The 24,856-nt window shown below is 35.3% G+C and overlaps 1 pseudogene; it reads right to left on the reverse strand.

Annotated features, from left to right (window-relative positions):
- Positions 1-18,557: 18,557 nt before the first annotated feature.
- On the reverse strand, positions 18,558-18,965 carry LOC110582156 (annotated as a pseudogene).
- Between the last annotated feature and the right edge of the window lie 5,891 nt (positions 18,966-24,856).

The raw sequence follows: 24,856 nt of genomic DNA on the forward strand, positions 1-24,856 counted from the left end.
ATAAATATATTAAAAAAAAAAATGAGACTGTTAATAATAGGGGAAACTGTGTTTGGAATATATGGGAACTCTGTACTATCTTCACAATTTTTCTCTAATTCTAAACTACTCTAAAATCAAAAGGTATATTTAAATAATATTTTTGTTGACCTTACCCCTGAAATTATTTGTGTAAAAATCAAGAATGATGTTAGGAATAACATAAAAGCCTACTCAATTCAACCTAAAATATGCCTCATTATATTAATGGATTATTTATAGTACATAGTTAAGCCTTATTAGAATGTGGTGAGTTAAATTTTTCCTGTTTTATTGCAGAAAAGCTATAAATACAGAAATAGAGGAAATAATGTTATTTTATTTTTTTCAACACTTCACCATATTTAAAAAGAAAATGTTAATACTAAAGTGGCATTTCTTAGTTCTGTCATTAAGTTGATTTGGAACTAATGTTTATATTGAATTTTGAGAACAAAGCAAATTTTCAGGCTATCTTCTTTTTAATGGGATTTTTATTATATTCGTGGTTGTAGGTTGGAACTCATCTCAATCTCATACTAATGGCCTGAAAAAATTTAACCTACTGCTCATAGGCAGTTTTGATGCTTAGAAGCAAGATGGTAATTTAGTCATTACTTATAGCCCTAAGTTTACTAAGATAGTACTATCCATCATAAACAGAAACATCCTCCTTTTGTACTTATATTCAGATGGGAATATCATATTGGAGAAATGCTTTCAAATGTAACTAAAAAAATTGGAATGCAATCTAGTTTTCCATTTAGGATCTTATATAACCCTATCTATTCTGAAGAAAAAATTTCGCTCTTATTATATCTCTTCCTAATAATTCATATTTATGAAAATATGAAAAATTTACCTTCCTCTCAAATTCTTAAAAACTCCCTTAATTTATGGCACACACTAAGTATTTGAAGTTCATTGAACTCCTTCATATGAGAAACTATAGTAAAATAAGTCATTTAATAAAAAATCAATAATATTGATTTTTAAGACTAAATCCATTCTGAAGGTGAGCATGTCATATATTTCTTTTTTTTTTTTTTTTTATTTGACAGTGAGAGATACTGCGAGAGAGGGAACACAAGCAGGGGGAGTGGGAGAGGAAGAAGCAGGCTTCCCAAGGAGCAGGGAGCCCAACATGGGGCTCGATCCCAGGAACCCAGGATCATGACCTGAGCCGAAGGCAGACGCTTAACGACTGAGCCACCCAGGCGCCCCGCATGTCATATATTTCTTGATTTAAAAAACTGAGTAGATTGGACAATGTATATTGAAATATCAATATCATTAAATATACAGAAGTAGGAAAATGCCAATATGTAACAAATGTTCTGGATATTAACATATTAGATGTAAAGTATAATGAACTTGAAAACACACACACACACACACACACTAGATTTGAGAATCAGATGCTACAGAATGATTAGGTATTCTCTGTTCTTCCCACCTCCATGATTGTGGGTGTTTTTCTAAAATAAAAATATCTCTAAGTTATGTTTCTATATGTGAAAGGTGATGGCATTTGCCTCTTGAGAACAACATTAACCAACTAATGGAATTGTGATACTTATATAAAAAGAGAGGGGTACCTAGATGTTGCAGTCAGTTAAGCACCTGACTCTTATTTTGGCTCAGGTCATGATCTCATGGTCATGAGATCGAGCCCCATGTCCGGCGCTATGCTCAGTGCGGAGTTGGCTTCAGATTCTCTCTCCCTCTCCCTCTGCCCCTCCCGCTCATGCTCTCACACTCTCTCTCTCTCTCTCTCAAATAAATAAATAAATCTTAAAAAAATAAAATAAAAAGTGAGTATGAATAGAAGCTTGCATCATGCCAATTCATAATAGGAATTCCAATTCCTTATTTTCTTCCCCACACAATTTCATTTCTATCCCAAGATGTTAATAACAGAGTTTAGAATGCATATTGTACACACATTTTTAGGAAATAACCTAATAGAGTTTGGAAAGTTACTATAGATAAAATCTTATACTATAAACAATTTTTAAAGATTCTCCATTTTGACATTATAAATTATTGATTATATTATATGTAGAAGAAAACTAGTTTATATGTATCAGGATATTTCTACTGGATATTTTCAGATATGGGAGGAAAGTGACCTGTTTTATTTATCTGATCTAAATGGCTGGGAATAAGAACTGTTGTTTTAGACTATAATGCAAAAACTGATTCAGGGATTTGTCATGTCTTTTCTTTTATAAAATTTGTTAATCAAGTATGAGTTAGTCATTATTTGCACAATGGCTATGTTAGCAATTATGGCATCAGCAGTGTTTTACCAAGCAAATAATTAAATTACTGTTATTAAGAGGACTTGCTAAAAAAGATATGTTGATTGATTTAGGAGTAGGAAGTAAAGCAAGAGGAGAACTAGGAGAATATGGTATCCTGGAACCTAAGTGAGTGAAGTGTTTTCAGGCACAAAAAAATGCTTTTTCTGGGTAAAGTTAATCAGTCAAGAAAGACAAAGTAACATAAACACTTTGGATTTGACCATTGGACTCTGGAGGCCATATCTCTGTAACCCTCTATAGACCTGCGGTGGCAAAAGCCTAACCGCAGTGCACTGAAGAGAGAATTTTACATTGACTAATAGGAGACAAAAGTATATTCTACCCAACCAACTGAGAAGTGTTACTGGAAGCTGAGGAGAAGAGAAATGGACCAGTTACAAAAGGAAGATTAGGATCAATGAGTGTAATAAGATGAGAATAAAACAACATTTTTATATGTTCATAAGAATGATCTAGAAAAGAAGGAAAATTTGATAATGTGAGTAGGAGATGGTAAAATTACTGGAGTGATAGCCTTTTAGAGGATTAACAAGGACGAGATTTAGTGTAGTTTAGTTAAAGAAATAAACGAGAAAGAAGGCAAAACTATGACCAGAGAGGCTGGTGGGTATCAGATATGGTGGTGGTAACTGCTGGAAGCTCTCTCCTGGTTGTTTCAGTGCCTCAGGGGATAGTAAGATTGTACTCGGACTGAATATTGGAGTTGAAATATCAAGACTCTGAGGAGACAGAGAAGGCACTTGAAGTCATGCTTTAGAAGAGTTAGAGAATGAAGGACTAGGGAAATACAGTATGATTGCCAGGCAGCATTAGCTTTTGTGGTTACCACTTAATTTAATTACTTTATGTGACCTTTTAAAAGGTTTTGATGATATTTGTAGGGGCATATATTCTGTTAGTTTTTCACAAGTGAATTACCGTCAGTGGCAAAAGAAAAAAAATAATTTTATTTTTTGTAAAGTGCATTTTAAGATGTTTTCATTAATGCAGTATGTTTAATTTTAAGAAAGGAAGCTTGTCTGAATTGAATTCTAAGTCACTGATCTGGGTTCTAGATACTTTATTAGAATAAAGTAAGATCTCATTTGATTTTTATAGTTATATCTGCATGGAGCCAATCCAGAAAATTCAGTAGAATTTACTTATATAGTAGGGCTGGTTTATAAACAATGCTTTCTAGAATGTCTGCATAAACTTTATAGATAATTTGAGAATGTTTTACTACAGTTTCTTTTTCCCCTGAAAAACTTAATAGGGAGTGCATACAAATGAGTTCTTTAAAAGGAAAGCCATGAAGTTTATGTATATCCTACCTGTTGCACAGATTAATTATGTCACACTGGAAAGAGCATGTTGCATTTACATTCCCCTTAATATATTCTTGAAGGCTCCTTACATTTTACATAATGACAGTGCTGACCATGAATGCGGGGTATATTCTTTTTCCAATTACTTTATGTTTTAAATAGTATATTTATTCGGTTCCTGGGGAGAAGATTAATTTGAATATTTCTCTTATAGCATGTATATGTACTGAAATATTCAAGTGGTTTATTTTCTTCTCTTTACCTATTTACATTTTGGCCATTTTGTGGTGTTCAATTGCTTTTGGTAATAAGGATTCACAGCAGTATTTTTTGGATAATGAAAATCAAGTTGAAATTATAGGCAGCCATGAATTAGAACTGAGAAAGTCAGTAGCCCTCCTATGGAGATGAGTATTAAACTTAGCTTTTGTATTTCAAAATGTAATCATGCAGTCTACCCTAAAATCATTCTTTTAATAATTGAATCATAAAATTTTATACTGAAAAATGTAAACAATTTACCTATTTGTCCTAATTTAGCAATGAAATAACTATTTTCATATTTTTCAAAGAATAAATTCACATGTTTTTAAAATCATTCTTACAGATGTTGACTCTTGCCTTCACTACAAATCAAAGCAAAGTAATATAGACAGCTAAGTGGAATAAATCACACAGACATACAGAAGCGGAAATTGTTTGTAAACATGATCAGCTTGCTTGATGGACTTCCTTGGGTCACGCACTTTTCCTGTTCAACTACTATCCACAGAGACAACCACATGAGGAGAGTCAGAAAGCACTCTGTTAAGCATGTTGGTAAACAAACTATGTAACAGTGCGATTTGCCCACTGTCTCTGACATATTGTATTAAGTTATATTGTCTGTTTTAACTAAGCATCACTTACTATTTTAAGCAATCTTCTGCTTTTGCCAGAATTTTCTTGGCCATATGGTTCTGGTTAAAATCTGATAATGAGAGTGCTCTCAAGACATGTGGAAGGTGAAAAAGAAATGACAAGTGATTATTCCATGGGAACAGCTGTAAGCTTATCTGTGAACAAATGTGCAGTTTGCTAGCGCTTCAAGGTAAGTCTTTTGGAACCAATGCCTTCATTTCAACAATGGAAATGAATAAGGAAGAAAAAGGTGGAGAAGCTGCCACCATTGTTTTCATTTGCAGGAATAAAATAGGTTTAGCACTAATCTCAAGAACCCCTACAGATTTACCAGGAAATTCTTGGCTTACATATCACATGCAGGTCTCTCTGAACGAGAATTGTACAAACACACCAAAAAAAGGTATAATGACAACATGACTCACCCCTATTGACTGCTGCCATTTCTAGGGTGTGGAGTTACAAACACCAGAAGGGAATCTATTATTTCCTTAATTTGGCTTGTGAGGCAGCCAGAGTCATTGCCCTGTCTTGATCAGTAGTAATTCTATTCTTGCAAACACTGTGAGACAGAGACTCCCCAGACAACTCAGCCAGAAATGGGAGAGGGCTGATTGTCAGTAACTTTTTTGTCTTCTCACATTTGATTTTCATAAAAATAATGTTGTGTAGGGGTGCCTGGGTGGCTCAGTTGGTTGGGCGTCTGCCTTCGGCTCGGGTCATGGTCCCGGGGTCCTGGGATGAAGCCCCACATTGGGCTCCTTGCTTGGCGGGAAGCCTGCTTCTCCCTCTGCCTGCTGATCCCCTCCTGCTTGTTCTCCCCCCCGACAGATAAATAAATGAAATCTTTAAAAAAAATAATAATAATGTCATGTAGAGCAGCCGTCTTAATCTTGGATATGGTTTGATGGGACTAAGACAGACCTACTAGAACTTCTGTTCAATTATATCTTAACCTTTCTAAATTTTAACTTTTGTCTACGTTTTATAGTTAACATAATATCTTAGGTCTAATATTATGTAAAACATATGATACAATATAAATATATATCTATTGTAAGTGTAAACCAAGAAAATGTTGTTGGTGTTAGTCCAAATCAGCAATATTTGGAGACAATTGACTTAAACCTTGTCATATGTTATGAACTGGTAAAAGAAAGCTCTTGGTATTAAAATAGTTTTTAAACTTTTTTCAATTTTACCTTTTGTGATTTATAAATATTATGATATATTATTCTTTTATAATCAGAAAAAAATATATGTGGCAAAGTCACTTACTACTCATCACGTATATTTTCAACTCCTTTTATAGGTGGTACGATCTTCCAGGCTGAAGCATCTCAAAGCTAGTTCATACTCTTCCAGCTCTTTGTGCATGAATGAGACAGACTTGGCAAAGCTTTAGAACCCAAAGCAAAATTTACAGAAAATGAGATGTAAACTTTGTTTATTAAATCAATGATATTTCAAAAATTCTTTGATATCACAATATAGCCATGACCAAACTGATTACTACAAAATGAAATTAATAATTAAAATCATGGGAAATCATGAAAAATTATGAATAAATGTATTTCTGATCTTCAAGTCAGGAATTTTTAAGCATAACTATTTTGGAATGAATTGCGTCCTTACCAAAATTCTTATGTTGAAGTTCTAACTCCCCATGTGATTGTATGTAAAGACAGAGCCTCTTGAGGCACCTCAGTGGCCTAGTACATTAAGTGTCTGCCTTTAGCTCAGGTCATGATCCCAGGATCTTAGGATGGAGCCCCGTGTGGGGCTTCCTGCCCTGTGAGGAGTCTGCTTCTCCCTTTCCCGCTCTCCCCCCTGCTCGTGCTCTCTCTCTCTCTCTCTCTGTCAAATAAAGTCTTTAAAAAATAAATAAATAAAGACAGAGTCTCTAAGGAAGTAATTAGAATTAAATGAGGCCATGAGGGTGGGGCCCTCATTCCATCAGAATGGTAGTTTATAAAAAGAAAAGGAGATACCAGAATTTGCAAAAAAGGCTACATGAGTACAGGAGAAAGAAAACATACTGTCTGCAAGCTGAGGAGAGAGATCTCACCAGAAATGAACTCTAATGGCACCTTGATCTTGAACTTCTAGTCTCCAGAACTGTGAAATAATAAATTTCTGGTGTTTAAGCCACCCAGCCTGTGGTATTTTGTTAAATATATGTTAAATAAATATTAAAAGCAATTCTCTGGTGAAGTCTCAGGAAGAAAAAAGGGGAGCTGTAGAGAAAGCTTCTATCATTTTAGAGATTATATATACCATCAAGAACAGAATGTTGGTAAAAATATGAACATTAAACGTTCTGGTAAGATCTCAAAATGAAGAATATGGTGTTGGAAACTGGAGGAAAGGCAATCCTTGTTATAAAATGGCAAGTAATTTGACTGAATTTTGTTCTAGTGTTTTGGGGAAAGTAGAATGTAATGAACTTATATATTTAGTTGAAAAGATTTCTATCCAAAAGGAACCCAAACTGCAAGATTTGGAGAATTCTCATCCTATCCATATCGCAAAAAAAAAAAAAAAAAAAAAAAAAAAAAAGATAAAGCATGTGGTTGTACAATCACTCCATAAAAAGATTATACATGATGTTAATTAGCCATCTCAACAGAAGCCAGGAACAGAAATGGGATTATACCAGCAGAGATACTGCCAGTTTAGACCAGAGGGAATAGAGAAGGCATTACATAAAGGAAGGCTTTCAGGATCTGCTGAGATTCTACAGAATAGAACAATAGAGCTATCCAGCTGTTGGCATGCATTTCCCTTCAAGAAAAGGGAAGAATGACCCTGAAGGTGATTCAGATCCTTAGGGCTGCCACTCCCACCACAGACCCAGAGCCTACTGCCTGGAAAAACAAGGCTTTTCCTCTTTGGTTTCAGAGGATTAGGACTACCTGCTTGGCTTCAGTGGGCCAGACTTCCTCTGCCCAGTGCCTTGGGAGCAGGGACAGTGGGTACACTACAAAAAAACCAGTGGTGAGAGAGCTTTGCCCAGAGCAAGAGGGCAGGGCTGCCTTCTAGAGTCTTGGGGTGGAGCTACCACTTCAATGAGCCTAGTGACTACAGCATGGAGTCAATTAAGATTATTCTCAAGCTTTAAGACCTAATGGCATTTGCCTGACTCATATTTCCTTGGAACCCATCATCCTTTTCTTCTTTCTGATTCCTCTTTTTTGGAATGGAAATGTTTATCCTATGCCTGTCCCACCATCATATTTTGGCATCACATAACTTGTCTGGTTTCACAGTTCACAGCTAGAGAGAATTTTGCCTCAAGATGAATCATACCTTTAGTTTCACCCATACATGACTTAGATGATATTTAAATGAGACTTTGAAACTGATGCTGGAATGGGTTAAGACTTCTGAGGTGTGGGGATGGGGTAAATATAGGACAGGTTTTGGAGAGACAGAGGGCAGAATGTTATAGGCTCAATTGTGTGCACCTAAAATTCACATGTTGAAGACTTAATCCCCAGTATAACTGTATTTGAAAACAGGGACTTTGAAGAGGTAATTAGGTTAAGTGGGGTCCTAAGGATGGGTTCCTAATCCAATAGGATGGTTGTCCTTATATAAGAAAAGACATCAGAATTGTCTCTCTCCATGCACACACAGAGAAAAGGCTATGTGAAGACATAGCAAGAAAACATTGTCTGTAAGCTGAGGAGAAAGGTTTCACTAGAAACCAACACTGAAAGCAACTTGATCTTGGACTCTTGAGCCTCCAGAATTATGAGAAAATAAATTTCTGTTGAAACCATCCAGTTTATGGTATTTTGTTATGGCAGCCTAAGCAGATTAATACAATGACTAATGGAAAACAAAACAAAAACAAGAATTTTTAGCTGTATAACTATTAAAGCCACCTTTACATTAAATGCCTGAGATAAATAAAATTGAGTCAAATGACAGGTTGGGAAAATTTTTTCAATATAAATGACATGTAACTGATTTAGTATGCATAAAAATTTTAGAAGTCAATGCATATGAAAATAACTTTTTCAGTTATGAATGGGAATTTGTAATTGAAAAGAAAGATTTCTTATATTTATATTATATTATAATATATATTATGTAATTATTGTAATAATTGGAAACTGAAAATATTAAAATCTTTCATTTTTCCAATATTAAAGGAATGTCATTTTAAAGTATATTTTTATTGGCCGAGATCAGAATCTGTCATCTGTATATCTATTTTCATACCTCCCTATAATTAAAATTAACAGGGATACAGGGACAGAGGTACTTTATTAACCATGGTGGCCAGGTTATGCTGAGTAGGTGAACTCTGGAATTGTGATTTTAGAAGTTTACTTCTTGGTTATGTCTAATGCAGAACAGTGTTTCTTCCTTGTCAGAAAAAGAGTAGAGAAAGGAAGAAACAGTCACAGAAAATTAAATGCCAAGCCTGGAAGTAATACAAGTACCTTGTACAATAACATATTAATTGGGACTAATCATACAGCCTTGCTCAACAGCAAAAAAAGCAAGAAAGTGCCAGCTGCCAGGAAAACTAAATAAAGCTGAAGCTTAGAAGCCTCCACCACAGGCCTCAGATAATATACTGACACAAGAATAAATTTAAACTATTCTGAAGCATGTTTTAAAATATGCATTGGTGTCCTTAAAATGTTTGTTTGCTTTGAGCCAGTATATTTCTTTCTTTAAACTATGCAAAATATAAGAGATGACATTTTTAATATTTATTATATGCTAGGTATTTGGTTAATTTCTTATAAATTCTCATTTATATATGAGAATATAATATATTATATTCAAAAGTATGAACTAGTTATTATCATTATCTTTATTAAAATTGATAAAGAAAGACATAGAGAAGCTTTAATAATTTAATGTCACTTGGCTAATAAATTTCAGAGCTATAACTTTAATCCAGGTAATATTAATCAAAGCCAATGGTCTTAATCCCTACATATTACCAAATGATACCCCAAAAATATGCTCAAGGATGTCTATCAAAAAAGTTTTGCCAATATTGAGTGATATTTTGAAAACAAGTTTAACATTAGGACACTGGTAAACTAAAGTGAGATGTAGTCATGATGAAACAAAGTAGCAATAAATAAAACTGTTTGAAATGCATTTAATGATTTTGAAAATACTTTTTTTTTTTAAGATTTTATTTATTTATTTATTTGACAGAGAGAGACACAGCTTGAGAAAGGGAACACAAGCAGGAGGAGTGGGAGAGGGAGAAGCAGGCTTCCCGCGGAGCAGGGAGCCCGATGTGGGGCTCGATCCCAGGACTCTGGGATCATGACCTGAGCTGAAGGCAGACGCTTAACGACTGAGCCACCCAGGCGCCCCGATTTTGAAAATACTTAAAAATAGAAAACAAACAAACAAATGCAGTATACAAAAACCAGTATACTCTTTCTCATTTTAGTCATTCATTCAATTGAACAAATATTAGTTGTGCAAACATTATTTGCTAGACACTCTACCCTGGTATTAAGGATTGTAGAGAAAGAGAAAAGGAGCTGGAAAGAGAGAGAGAGAGAGAAGGGCAGGGCAGGGCAGGGATGGAGAAGGGAAGTGCAGGGATGGGGAAGGGAAGGGAAGGGTCAGGAAGGGTACGGAAGGGAAGATGATTTTGTCAGAAGCTCAGCTGAGCTAGAGGGAACTGAGCTGCAAGGTATCAGAGTAGCTGATGAAGACAGCAAACCAAATGAAAGTTTCAGTTGAAACTTAATCATTTACTGTGATAGCATAAACAAGAAACTAAACTGGCAGAAGTGCCAACTCCCCAATTCCATTCCCCCCCTTGGCACTGCATGCAGTGTGTCTCACTGCTGAGGGGCCTTAAGCAAAAGGATTCTACTGTTTAAAAGATTTGGGAGCTGGTAAGAGCTGGTAAGTTGCAGTCCTTGACTGCAACTCCCTGATTCAGAGACTGTAATGCAGTGGCTGTTTACCAAGTCTAGTGTGGGGAATGCTGTTTTTCTGCCTAGTAAAACAACTGTAATAGCCTATAGCTGGGTCTGAAAAGTCACATATGTTTTGGGCTGGAGAGGTGTCTAGGAGCTATGTTCTTAAAACCTGATATGTGAGAAATAGTGTGTGCATATTATTAATTAATTAATTAATATTTTCACAGAAAAATAATTTTATAAATTATTAATAGTCATCATCTTTAATGGAGCACCTGGGTGGCTCAGTCGCTAAGCGTCTGCCTTCGGCTCAGGTCATGATCCCAGAGTCCTGGAATCGAGCCCCGCATCGGGCTCCCTGCTCAGCGGGGAGCCTGCTTCCCCCTCTCCCACTCCCCCTTCTTGTGTTCCCTCTCTCGCTGTGTCTCTCTCTGTCAAGTAAATAAATAAAATCTTAAAAAAAAAGTCATCTTTAATCAATGGGATTATGATTTTTGTTATTGTTAATATGTACATATTAAAATGAGACTGTAATGAGAGTTCAGAAGACTAGTGGTCACTTCCTAACCAAAAAGATACTGTGAGTTAGGATGAACTTCCCAGTGACAGGTTTCTTCTGTTTACAAATAATATCCTTTCTCACCTCTGTTATGCTGTGTCAGCTTTTACTGTATTGGAAAGGGCTAAAATTGGGAGAAATCATGACTTGCACTTCTGCATGAAAGCAGAATTTTGTTTTCCTCTATATTAATAATCCTTCTTCAGAAAATAAAATTGGGAGCAAAGTGGAGACATACATACCCAGTTTCCTAAAGTGGAAACATCAAGAGTAACTAGTATAATTTGGCAAGCCAAATTGACCTTAGTTATCTAAAAATATATCATCCCAACCACATAAGGGCTAAGTCAAATAAAAAAAGGCAATGGCACTATTGATAATCTGTATAATACATTGGCATGAAAACACTGGAGACAAGGCAATAAACTTGGTTGCGAAAGAGTTAATGCAGATCAGCACTAGGATGATAGAATTGGAAATCAAAGAGAAAGAACAGATGGGAAAGAGTTTACAGAATGAAAATCTGTGGGATTTAGGAATTAATTGGTTGTGGAGAAGAGGGAGTGGTAAACAATTACTCTGAGGTTTCAAATCTAGTTGACTTAGCAAATTGTGATGTTATCTCTCTGTATAAAGTACTTAGCCATGTTTCTCTGAGATTCAGCTGATCATGGTTTTTATTATGTTTCCCCAGATTCAGCTGAGTTGGGTTTTCACTCAATCAATCTAATCAATAAACAACCAGTGATGACATGGAAACAATATAAGTCTGAACCTTGGAAAGATATATCTGAATATTCTACACATGAATAACCTGTGTGTGTGTGTGTGAGAGAGAGGGAGAGAGATAGTGCAAAATGTGCAGGAGAGCAATAATAATAAGCATGTGCCCAGCCATTAATCTGTGCTAAGCATTGTTCTTAATGTGACTTTTTATGCATGAACTCATTCAAACCTCAAACAAAAATCATAATTAGGTACTATTATTATCTTGATTTTTACAAATGAGGAAACTGAGGCTTGGAGATTTCATTTTCCCTAGGGCCAGAGAACCAGTATGTAGAGACACAAAGACTCATTTCAAGTCATTCTGATTCCAAGGCCTACAATAAGTCCTTATAATATCCTTCACTTTCCCAACCCAGTGTAGTTGGGGAGAATGGCTATGTAGACCTTCACATCTGGGGTCCTTTGGCAACAAAGACGTGGCGGAGCTTAGAAGCAAGGAGAAGCTCACTTGTGGGAGAAGCCCTGCCACTCAGATTTCCTGAAGCATAGGATGAAAATTGCTAGTGCTCGAAGAGGCCAAGTGGGTTTAATCCATGATCCATGGCTGGAACAACTCAACACTCCATGAAAGCCTGGATACAGAACTGAATTGGGTGGGATTAGGAGATTTAACCACTAAAAAGAATGAGTTCCCTAATTAGAAGGACAATGCTAGGTTATGGAGCCTGTGTTCTAAAATGATTCTAAAACATCCCTCTCACCTTTAAATCCCCCTCAGGATCAACTCATAAGACTTCATCTGCGTTCAAGAATATATGAGAGAAGTATATAATAAATTATAGGAGTGTAATGTACAGCATGGTGCTAAACTAATAATACTATATTGCATACTTGCAAGTTGCTAAGAGGGTAGATCTTAAGAGTTTTCATCACAAGAAAAAAAATTGAAACTATGTATGGTGACAGATGCTAACTAGACTTGTTGCGATAATCATTTTGCAATATATATAAATATCAAATGTTGTACACCTGAAACTAATATAAGGTGACATATCAATCATACCTCAGTAAATAAATATATAATGGGAAAAATTCAGGCCCAGACAGACTAAGCAATCTAGACATAATGATGAACTCTGTAGACTTGCCACACTGCACAGACTGATAAGCTTCAAATACAGATCACTATAGACCTTTTCAGAACCATAACAAATAGACTAACATGAATATTATTTTACCACCTAATATTCTTTATCTTCTTCTTCCTCAGGAATCTGTCTCCACATTCTGTTTTGACAACTTGTGTAATTCAAGGGAAAATGACTTCATCCAAAACCCAGAGGTTAACCCTGATAAAGTACAATAATCAGAGCAATTCTGCCCACTTTGGTGGTGACAAATTAGGAATGGACTCATATCTTAATAGGCTGAATGAGACAAAAGGTTTTCTGGATGTTTTTAGAAAGGTTCATAATAGTTTATTGTCTTTTTTTCCCCATAAGTAATTCATTCCCACTTTCTGTAAATGAAGAGTTCTTACCCCAGTTGCTCTTGGCACTCAGTATTATGATCAGAAGTCAATCAGCCACAGAAGGAAGGTAGTATTCAAGATGGCAGTTTGGAGAGACAAAGAGCAAAGACTTCTAGAATATTTTTCAATGGCTAGATCCACTGATCCTGATACTTGTCCTAACTTTGGGTACACATTTATGTGAAATAATTGTTCTTATTATTTAAGCCAGTGTGAAGCAAAGTACATGTTTCTTACAGAGAAATGTATTCTATTGATATGTTGACAGTTTGGTTAAACTGAGCAGTTCCGATATATGCCTGTTTGGTTTTATAGGTCATTTGACACCTTGATCCTTCTAGAAAGAATAATACTCTGGATATACTGACTGCTGTGTCTGGACCCACAAACACGGACATACTGATTGTCTTAGTCACACTAATTATGATAGTCACACAGGTCCAATACCTAAAAGTCCCCGTGCATCTGCCCAGCTTATGTCTCAAGAAATCTTTCAGTCATGTGCAAACAGGAAAGTATCTACCCTCCCTAGGTTCTTTTATGCTACTGCATTTAGCTGGGTGGTGGACTGGAGGCCTGGCTCAGCTAGGACAGCTGGGCTCTCTCTCTCCAAGTGGTCCCTTCATTTCAAACACTTTCATGGTGCTGTGGCCACCAACGGGAAATCACCTAACAGTGTTAACATAGCAGCTGCAAGACTGCTTAAGGCCTACCTTTCCTAGTCTCATGATATCACTTCTCCTACATTCTATTGGTCAAGCAAATCACAGGCCAGTCCAAACTCAAGGAGAGTAGAAATAAACCTACATTTATTTTTTACCCTGGAAATTAAACTATACATTATCTAGCAAAGGCTCTGAGAATGGATACTTGAATAAAAGGAATCCATCACCTGAATTAACACATGATTATCACTACCTGATAGACAGGTTTAGCGATGCTATTTAAGAGCAACAATTTATGCATAGTACTTTAAATAGGTTTTTCTAATGACTTTTAAATTGTTTTTCATTAGTCTCTTGATTTAAAGATGGGAGAGGGCAATTGGGGACAAGCAGATGAAGGAAGCTAACCCTCAGTTCCACTCAACCGTCTCACTTCGGTTTTTTTTTTTTTTTTTTTTTTTAAGATTTTTTAGAGAGCACTAGGAGAAGCACCCTCTCTGCTGAGCAGGGAGCCCAATCAGGGTTCGATCCCCTGACTCCGGGATTATGACCTGGGCGGAAGGCAGATGCCTAACTGAGTGAGCCACACAGGTGTTCCAACCCTCTCACTTCCTACTCAACCATAGTAGCCTAACTTTATCTGTCTTACATATTGAGTTTCTGGACAATATTTTATTAGAAAAGTAATTCTATTGTTAAAAAATATTTTAATGAACTTTACATATTTTTTATATTATTTTGTATAGTTTATCACATTTTAGTAATTTGGGATTCATAGTCTTATATTTAAAAAAAAAGCAAACCTGTAGTTCAAATTTCTCACATTCAAGTTTAGCTCATGTTTCAGGATGGTATTTTGTACAAAGGTATGAGTCTGCCTGACTATACACAGAAAAATTTAGGATTATTAAGTTATCTACTATAACAATATCAGATTATATGCCCATTGCTTATCTAGTACCAGCATTACAATCTGACATTGTTCTTGAGTTTGAGTAAGAGTAACAACATTTTCAGTACAGTAAGGAAATTTTACTTTATTTTTTTAAAGATTTTATTTATTTATTTGACAGAGAGCAGGTAAGAGAGCAAGAGAAAGCACAAGCAGGGGGGCCAGCAGAGGGAGAGGGAGAAGCAATCTCCCCACTGAGCAGGGAGTCCGAAGATGTGGGGCTTGATCCCAGGACCCTGGAATCATGACCTGAGCAGAAGGCAGATGGTTAGCCAACTGAGCCACCCAGGTGCCCCAGTAAGGAAATTTTAAATTTGCTATCTTAAAATATTGAGCTTCCCCATTGATAAGTTAAATCTAAAATTATTTTGTTTACCACATTATGTGATAAGATGTTGTTCTTTTTTTGAATTATTTAGTACATATTTTAGGGAATTCTATGGCCTCTAACTGTTCTCCTAAGATTGTCAAAACAAAGCACAATTTGGTTTACTAAGAGCAGAATTAATATGTTAGTAAGACAGTGATTTTTTGTTTGTTTGTTTGTTATGTGAAACAAAGCAAAAGAAAAACAGATATATTTGGAAATTTCATATATGACAAGACTGAAGGAATTACACTCCTTCACTAGATTCATCCTCTTCTTTCTTAAGAGTTAGACTTTGGATAATGCGCTTCTCTGTTCCATAAAAGAAATTTCCACTGAAAGTAGAAAAAGAATAACCCCTGCCTTTCATTATGACCCATCATATCATACTCTGTACATTTTGAGTAGACAGATGAGGTGAAATTTCTACTTTTCTTTCTTATTGTAATACGTCAACTTTAAGATCACCTATATTCTTAGACAAAGGTTTAGTAATTTCCAGTGCTGAAACCTTTAATCATTCATGGTGCCTATAACAAAAAGATAGAACTTATTTCAAAAATAGCAATCTTGTCACTTGGACTGAAGAAAGAAATCCACAATGTTAATAGATCACAGTGAAAGTTTTTGTGGTCAGAAATAGGACAGAGGCAAAAAGATAAAGTATTGTTTCCATTTATCTTTCTCAGTTGTATGGACAGGTAGAGGGAGAGAGAATCTGAACATGCAGATATTTCACACTGGTTAAGAACAAAACAAAACAAAAAGAGTATTCGATTTTATCCAGTAGTTTAAATTTTATGTTGACAGATAATGGAACTATCTTTTTTGTCAGCTCTAAAGATTTAGTCACTCCTCTAATCGTTTTATCATTTGCTTATTTATTCTTCAAAAAGTATTTATTGAACACTTGTATTGTTTCATATACTGTGCTAGTCAATGTTGTTCTAAGAGTGAAAAAGATGATACTAGCTATCAAAATAAAGTACCTGAACCATATCAACAAACAAAACATTAAAGATAAAATTCAGGAACAAATTTTAGCCAAAACAAATTTATCTAAATATGTGGTGATCATTGCTGACAAAGTCCATACATATATTCTGCAAAACTAATAGAGATTTTTACATATTCTACTCAGTTAAACATTAGAGTATTGAAATCTTCTAGGGGGAAAACTATATAAAATCAAATTCATTAAGAAATAAAAAAGGAAAATCTTCAAACTAAAGTAGTGCTTTATTAAAGACTATTAAATATAATGAAATATTTCATAACTAGTTGTTACTGCCGTGATGTCTTACAAGGGATAAAATATATTGTATTATATTTTAAGAATCTTTAGTCTTTAGTGAATTTCCCTAATGCCATTAAATGTTGAAGACATTTTAAATTTTAGAAAAGTTTATTCAATCATGATTTATAAGATTGTCTATCTTGAAGTGAGCCTATTAAACCAACATTTATTGTGAACTTTACATACAAATATACCAGATCTTATTCAAATATACATTAACCTTTCATACTATAATCGGTCTGTATGAATGGTTTTGGGTTATCTCAAATCTCATTTAGAAAATAAAATTGAACTTTTTTCTCTTGAGATGTAAAGCTATGCTTCTTATGAATGGTGTTTCTCCAAGGCAGCAATAATAAAGTTTATATAAATTTCTCAAATTTCTTGAAGGATGAAAACAGAAGAAAAAATCCAGTTTAAGATTTATTATGTATTCACTATATGACATGCACTATACTAATAAGGTAAGTGAGTTTTGTTGTTTTTACTTTTATAGATGAGAAATTGAATTTTTAAAGATTAAGATTTCAATCTGATGCTGTATCCTGACTCCAAAGACACACTTTTTGACCTTAAAACATGTAGTTTTCAATGGCCTACTGCTTCGTTGCCATTTTATTGATGTTAATGTGGAGCCTTCAACACAGATTTCTACAAAGCACACTGATAGAAATCACAGGAGATTTAAAGCCCAGCTCCTCCACCTTCAAGCCCAGTGCACTTTCACTATAACTTAAAGCTTTTCTTTTTTATTTTTTTTAAGATTTAATTATTTATTTTAGAGAGAGGAGGGTGTGAGGAGCAGAGTGAGAGGGAGAGAGAATCTTAAGCAGACTCTGCTCTGAGTGCAGAGCCCAATGTAAGCTTGATCTCAGACCTGAGATCACCACCTGAGCTGAAACCAAGAGTTGGTTACTTAACTGACTGCACCACCCAGGTGCCCCTCAAAGCTTTTCTTAATAGGACAAAAATTAAAAACATTATACCAAATAATCATAAGAAAAGTTGTTAATTTTCTGAAAAGGACTATCTTGAAGAAAAACACGTATTTCCATATGTTGTGATCATCCTCAGATTCTATAAATATTATTTTATTAGTTTGGCAAATTTAAGATATTTACATAAGAAACTTAAGAATTTAATTCTGTTTTACTGAATTAGTTTCTAAATACCTCTCTAGTCATTAAAAGAAGATTCACATGTAGCTCAGGACCGTAAAACTATTAAGCAGATTCTCACAGAATCTATTTCAGGATGAGTGGCTCATGTAGCATCTACTCTTCATTGTGTCTATTGATAATTAAACCAGTGGATAGAGAGAGAAGAGGGGGAAATGAAGGAAAATGGCCCCCTAGTATAAAACATTACAAAGATTAAACTACCAAGCTTTTCTCTCTGGCACCTTAGGATGTATGAATACCACTTTATTTTTCACCAAAAAGATGCACACAATACTCTCAAAGATTTATAGAGCATGTGGGAATAACACATGATAAATCTGAAGTAAATATAATCAGTTGTATAAAGCAACTTCTGCAAAAACAAAAAAAATACATGTTCACATGCATTTGTTTATTAAAACTGATTTAGAAATAATTAATGGAAGGCTTAATGTATTTATCTTCCTAAAATTGATTCTCATTTATTAAGGAACATAATTTTCTTCTAACATGATGATCATTACTGAAAGGTTTCTAAAACAGTAAGGTTCTGTTATAAAAATATATTCCCTGTGGTAGAATGATTTATATGGGGAAACCACTATGAAATCAACCTCACCATTGTTGGTACTTTCAAAGGATGCCTTTTGTTGATTAATCTGCAGAATAAAAATAAGCTATTAATTTTAATGTTCACATGGTTTCGGAATTCTCTCTTATAGAAAATATATTTTCATTAAACTAGATTCTGTTTAATTTTTATTCTTTTTTTTTGATGGTAGTTTTATGGTTTTATTAACACAAAGAGGACGCGCACAACAAGCTGTCTATTCATTTTCTTCGCTGCACAGCCTAGCATTGGGACTGGTGACTCTGATCGCCAGTTGAGCTGCTCTTTCCACAATAGCTTTGCGGTTCTAGGATGAGACACTGTGAGCAATCTCTGCACAGTAAGATTTTTTGCACATCAGCAGCACTTCAAGCTCCTTGACGTTGTGGACTAGGAACTTCTGGAAGCCACTGGGCAACATGTGCTTTGTTTTCCTGTTGCTCCCATAACCAACGTTGGGCATCAAGATCTGGCCCTTGAATCTTGTGCACACCCTATTGTCAATGCCTCTGGGTTTCTGCCATTTGCACTTAATTTTGACATAGCGGTCTAACTCATGCCGGATGAACTTCTTGGTCCTCTTTTTAACCATCTTGGGCTTCACCAGAGGTCTGAGGGCAACCATGATGCCCAGTAACAGATGGCTGCCACCTCTGCAGGCAGCGCCGAGGAAGAGAGGGGAAGGAAGTGTTTAATTTTTATTCTTATTCTATATTTTGTTGAAAGATATATTTCCAGATAATATGTGGATTTTCATTAACGTCTGTATGAACTATATGTAGAGATACAGTGGTTATCATGGCACAAATTCCACATGTAAGAAATGTCAAAGCATTATATGCTATTGAAAAAAAACAAAGTACCTATGAGTTATCATGCCCCCTATAGGAAGTAGTTATTAATATTTTTCATATCTTGAAGTTGCTTAAGAATCTGAAGAAAGACATACCCACAGCCACCTGTGTCCAAATTTTGTATGCTAAAATCTCTTATTCAATGTCAAGGAAACCATAAACATTTGAGTCCACTTTGGCATAGATCAATATAATTTATAGTCTATACAGTAAAAACTAATATTCATGATAGATTAATTGAGGATTCAATAAACTTTGATCAGATATTGACCTATATGGGAAAAAAAAAAGAAATGGTATATTAATCCCAAAAGTTAAATTAAATAAAATTCCATGGATTAAAGAGTAAAATAGCATTTTTTTAAAGATTTTATTTATTTATTTGACAGAGAGATAGAGAGCACATAGAGGCAGAATGGCAGGCAGAGGGAGAGGGAGAAGCAGGCTTCCCGTCGAGCAGGGAGCTCGATGCGGGGCTCAATCCCAGGACCCCGGGATCATGACCCGAGCGAAGGCAGACACCTAACCAACTGACCCACCCAGGTGCCCCTAAAATAGCATTTTAAAAATAGAATGCATGCTATATTTATGGGACTTCTACCTGTTGTAGGATTATTTTTTCCTCTTTTTTTTTCAAATATTTTATTTATTTATTTGACAGAGAGAGAGCACAAGCAGGGGGAGTGGCAGGAAGAGGGAGACAGAGAAGCAGCCTCCCCGCTGAGCAGGGATCCTGATGCTGGATGCAATCCCAAGACCCTGGGATCATGACCTGAGCCAAAGGCAGACACTTAATCAACTGAGCCACCCAGGCACCCTATTTATCATCTTTTAAAAATTAGTTTTATTGAAGTACAATTGACATGCAACAAAACACTTGCAATTGGATCAGTTTTGCCAAATCCATAGATTTGTGTAAGCAGCACTATAACCAATATACAGAACATTTCTATCACCCCAAAAACATTCCTTATGATATTTTTAGTCAATCTAGCCTGCACTTATTCCCAGATCCAGTAGCCACTAATCTGCTTTCAATCACTACAGATTAGTTTTGCCTTTTCTAGAATTTCACATAAATGGATGCTTTGTACTCTTTTGTGCCTGGCTTCTTTCAGTCAGCATGTTTTTGAAGTGTGTTCATATTATTTTACATATTAGTAATTTATACTCTTTCTAAACATAAGTTACTTTTTAAAGTAGCATAAAAACAATAAATTTAACTAGATATATAGTAAATGTATTTTTATGTCAGAAAGAATTAATATAGGGGCACCTGGATGGCTCAGATGGTTAAGTGTCTGCCTTCAGCTCAGGTCATGATCTCCAGGTCTGGGATCAAGCCCAACATCAAGCCCCACATCGGGCTACCAGCTCAGTGGGGAGACTGCTTCTCCCTCTCCCACTGCCTCTCCCCCTGCTTGTGTTCTCTCTGTCTCTGTCTCAAATAAATAAATAAAATCTTAAAAAAAAAGTTAATATAAATTAAAAGACACAAGGAAAAGTGAATAAATATGTCCTATAAGTGAAACAAAATATTGTATCTTTGGTATATATAAATTAATTAGGGAATATTTACTACTACATTAATAAAATATAAAGGAAATTCATAGAAAACCAGCAGAAAATAAAAATAAACTGACATAAAATATCTAAGTTTGTTAATAAAAAAAGGTGTGTTAACAAAATAAGAAGATACCTATTTTTCTCACTGTAAAATTATTATGAAAAACAATATGATCATAATAAATATCCTCAGAATGCAGTGACATAGCCACCTTCATATACTATGTGTAGCAATTTCTACAAATTTGTAATTGAAAGATTCCTAAAAAAAGAAATTTCTAAGCCCAGAGAGTTTCACTGGAGAATTCTACCAATTATTTAATGAAGAGTTCTACATAATCTTTTCTCAAAAATAGAAAAGGAGTCTAAAATGAATCTCTTGCAGACAGGATATCCAAGAGTCTTGTTTTTTTGTCCAATCTGATATCCTGTGTCTTTTGATTGGGGCATTTAGCCCATTTACATTCAGGGTAACTATTGAAAGATAAGAATTTAGTGCCATTGTATTGCCTGTAAGGTTACTGTTACCATCAAAAAGGAGAATTATAGACCAATATCCTTGATGAACATGGATGCAAAAATTCTCACCAAAATACTAGCCAATAGGATCCAACAGTACATTAAAAGGATTGTTCACCACAACCAAGTGGGATTTATCCCTGGGCTGCAAGGTTGGTTCAACATCCACAAATCAATGTGATACAATACATTAATAAAAGAAAGAACAAGAAACGTATGATCCTCTCAGTAGATGCAGAAAAAGCATTTGACAAAGTACAGCATCCTTTCTTGATCAAAACTCTACAGAGTATAGGGATAGAGGGTACATACCTCAATATCATAAAAGCCATCTATAAAAAACCCACAGTGAGTATCATTCTCAATGGGGAAAAACTGAGAGCTTTTCCCCTAACATCAGGAACATGGCAGAGATGTCCACTATCACCACTGCTATTCAACATAGTATTAGAAGTCCTAGCCACAGCAATCAGACAACAAAAAGAAATAAAAGGCATCCAAATCGGTAAGGAAGAAGTCAAACTTTCACTCTTTGCAGATGATATGATACTTTATGTGAAAAACCCCAAACACTCCACCCCAAAACTGCTAGAACTCATGCAGGAATTCAGTAAAGTGGCAGGATATAAAATCAATGCAGAGAATCAGTGGAATTCCTATACACCAACAAGAAGACAGAAGAAAGAGAAATTAAGGAGTCGATCCCATTGACAATTGCACCCAAAACCATAAGATACCTAGGAATAAATTGAACAAAGGAAGCAAACAATCTGTACTCAGAAAACTATAAAATACTCATGAAAGGAATTAAGGAAGACACAAAGAAATGGAAAAATATTCCATGCTCATGGATTGGAAGAACAAATATTGTGAAGATGTTAATGCTACCTAGAGCAATCTACACATTTAATGCAATCACTATCAAAATACCATCAACTTTTTTCAAAGAAATAGAACAAATAATCCTAAAATTTGTATGGAACCAGAAAAGACCCCGAATAGCCAGAGGAATGTTGGAAAAGAAAAGCAAAGCTGGTGGCATCACAATTCCGGACTTCCAGCTCTATTACAAAGCTGTCATCATCAAGACCGTATGGTACTGACACAAAAACAGACACACAGATCAATGGAACAGAGTGGAGAGCCCAGAAATGAACCCTCAACTCTATGGTCAACTAATCTTTGACAAAGCAAGAAAGAATGTCCAATGGAAAAACGACAGTGTCTTCAACAAATGGTGTTGGGAAAATTGGACAGCCACATTCAGAAGAAGGATACTGGACCATTTCCTTACACCACACACAAAAATAGACTCAAAATGGTTGAAAGACCTAAATGTGAGATAGGAGTCCATCAAAATCCTAAAGGAGAACACAGGCAGCAACCTCTTCGACCTCAGCTACAGCATCTTCTTCCTAGAAATATCGCCAAAGGAGGGAAGTAAGGGCAAAAATGAACTATTGGGACTTCATCAAGATAAAAAGCTTTTGCACAGCAAAAGAAACAGTCAACAAAACCAAAGACAACTAACAGAATGGGAGAAGATATTTGCAAATGACATATCAGATAAAGGGCTAATATCCAAAATCTATAAAGAACTTATCAAACTCAACACCCCAAGAACAAATGATCCAATCAAGAAATGGGCAGAAGACATGAACAGACATTTTTCCAAAGAAGACATCCAAATGGCCAACAGACACATGAAAAAGTGCTCAACATCGCTCGGCATCAGGGAAATCCAAAACAAAACCTCAATGAGATGCCACCTCACACCAGTCAGAATGGTTAAAATTAACAAGTCAGGAAATGACAGATGTTGGCAGGGATGCGGAGAAAGGGGAACCCTCCTACACTGTTGGTGGGAATGCAAGCTGGTGCAGCCACTCTGGAAAACAGTATGGAGGTTCGGCAAAAAGTTGAAAATAGAGCTACCCTACAACCCAGCAATTGCACTACTGGGTATTTACCCCAAAGATACAAATGTAGGGATCTGAAGGGGTATATGCACCCTGATGTTTATAGCAGCAATGTCCACAATAGCCAAACTATGGAAAGAGCCAAGATGTCCATCGACAGGTGAATGGATAAAGAAGATGTGATACACACACACACACACACACACACACACACACACACAATGGAATATTATGCAGCCATCAAAAAGGAATGAAATCCTGCCATTTGCAATGAGGGTATTATGCTGAGCGAAATAAGTCAATCAGAGAAAGACATGTATCATATGATCTCACTGATATGAGGAATTCTTAATCTCGGGAAACAAACTGAGGGTTGCTGGAGTGGTGGGGGTTGGGAGGGATGGGGTGGCTGGGTGATAGACATTGGGGAGGGTATGTGCTATGGTGAGCACTGTGAATTGTGTAAGACTGTTACTGTAAGACTCAGCAGTAAAAATGAATGCCCTATTGATATAGGCAACAACCTATCTTAATCTCCATATATTTTGGTTGAGTGTAAAAAAGCTAATCACAAAAGGTTACATATCCTATGATTGTATTTATACACTCTTCTTGAAATGACACGATTGTAGAAATGGAGAATGGATTCGTATCTGCTATGGGGAAAGGAGGAGGTAGGGTGTAAAGAAAGTGGTTGTAGCTATTAAAGTGCAACTTGAGGAATTCTTGTTATGATGGAAATTTTCTGTTCTTGACTATATTGGTATTAACCAATATTCTGGGTGTGACATTGTACTACACTGCCTCAAGGCATTATCATTGGTGGAAAATGGTTAAAGTGCACTTGGGAACTCTCTGTATTATTTTTTATAAATGCATGTTAATCCATAATTATATCAAAAGACTAAGTTTAATTAAAAAGTAAAAGGCAGTGTGAAAGTTAAAAAATAAGAAAAGAAGCAAGAAACAATCTAGAGAATATGTATGTTTTGAATTTAAAGCACATAGGAGACATTTCATAAAAATTTAAAATATTATCTTAAGGTTACTGAGATTACAGGTTCTTCCCAGTGAATAAAAAGTTTACATTGTTTTTCCAGATCTGAAATAAGTGAGTAAAATTTCCTTAAATAATTCTCTATATAAAATCATATACAAAGATAGCCCATTAAAGCCTATGGACAAAATATTTTCCAGAAAATTAATGACAAAGATTTGTGTATATTATACACTGTTTGCATGAATAGCTTACATTTATAAATTTCGAAAATATAGACTCATCCACTTATTCATTTGTGTTACAATTCAACTTTATTTTATGCCTTTTTTCAAAGAGGTCTTTCAATTTAGGTAAACTTACTTTCAATTATTCATTTAATGAATATTTCCTTTGCATTTTCAGGATACTATATTTAAAACAAATAATATAATTTTATTACTTATCAAATTAGAAAATTAAGCGAGGCCTCACTTTTTCAGAGGTAGTGCTTGGACCTGTCGTGTCATGATCAAACATACTGTTATGTTTAAGCCTCTAAAAAGATACCAAAATCCTAACTTCCTTATTCTAATGCTTCCAACCTAAACTGTTCAAGAAAAATAACTTTGCTAGAGAAATTGCATAATGATTACTGCTATCAATGAACTGCCTATTATTT

Source organism: Neomonachus schauinslandi, chromosome 8 (genome assembly GCF_002201575.2).
Source record: "Neomonachus schauinslandi chromosome 8, ASM220157v2, whole genome shotgun sequence".
Lineage (NCBI taxonomy): Eukaryota > Metazoa > Chordata > Mammalia > Carnivora > Phocidae > Neomonachus > Neomonachus schauinslandi.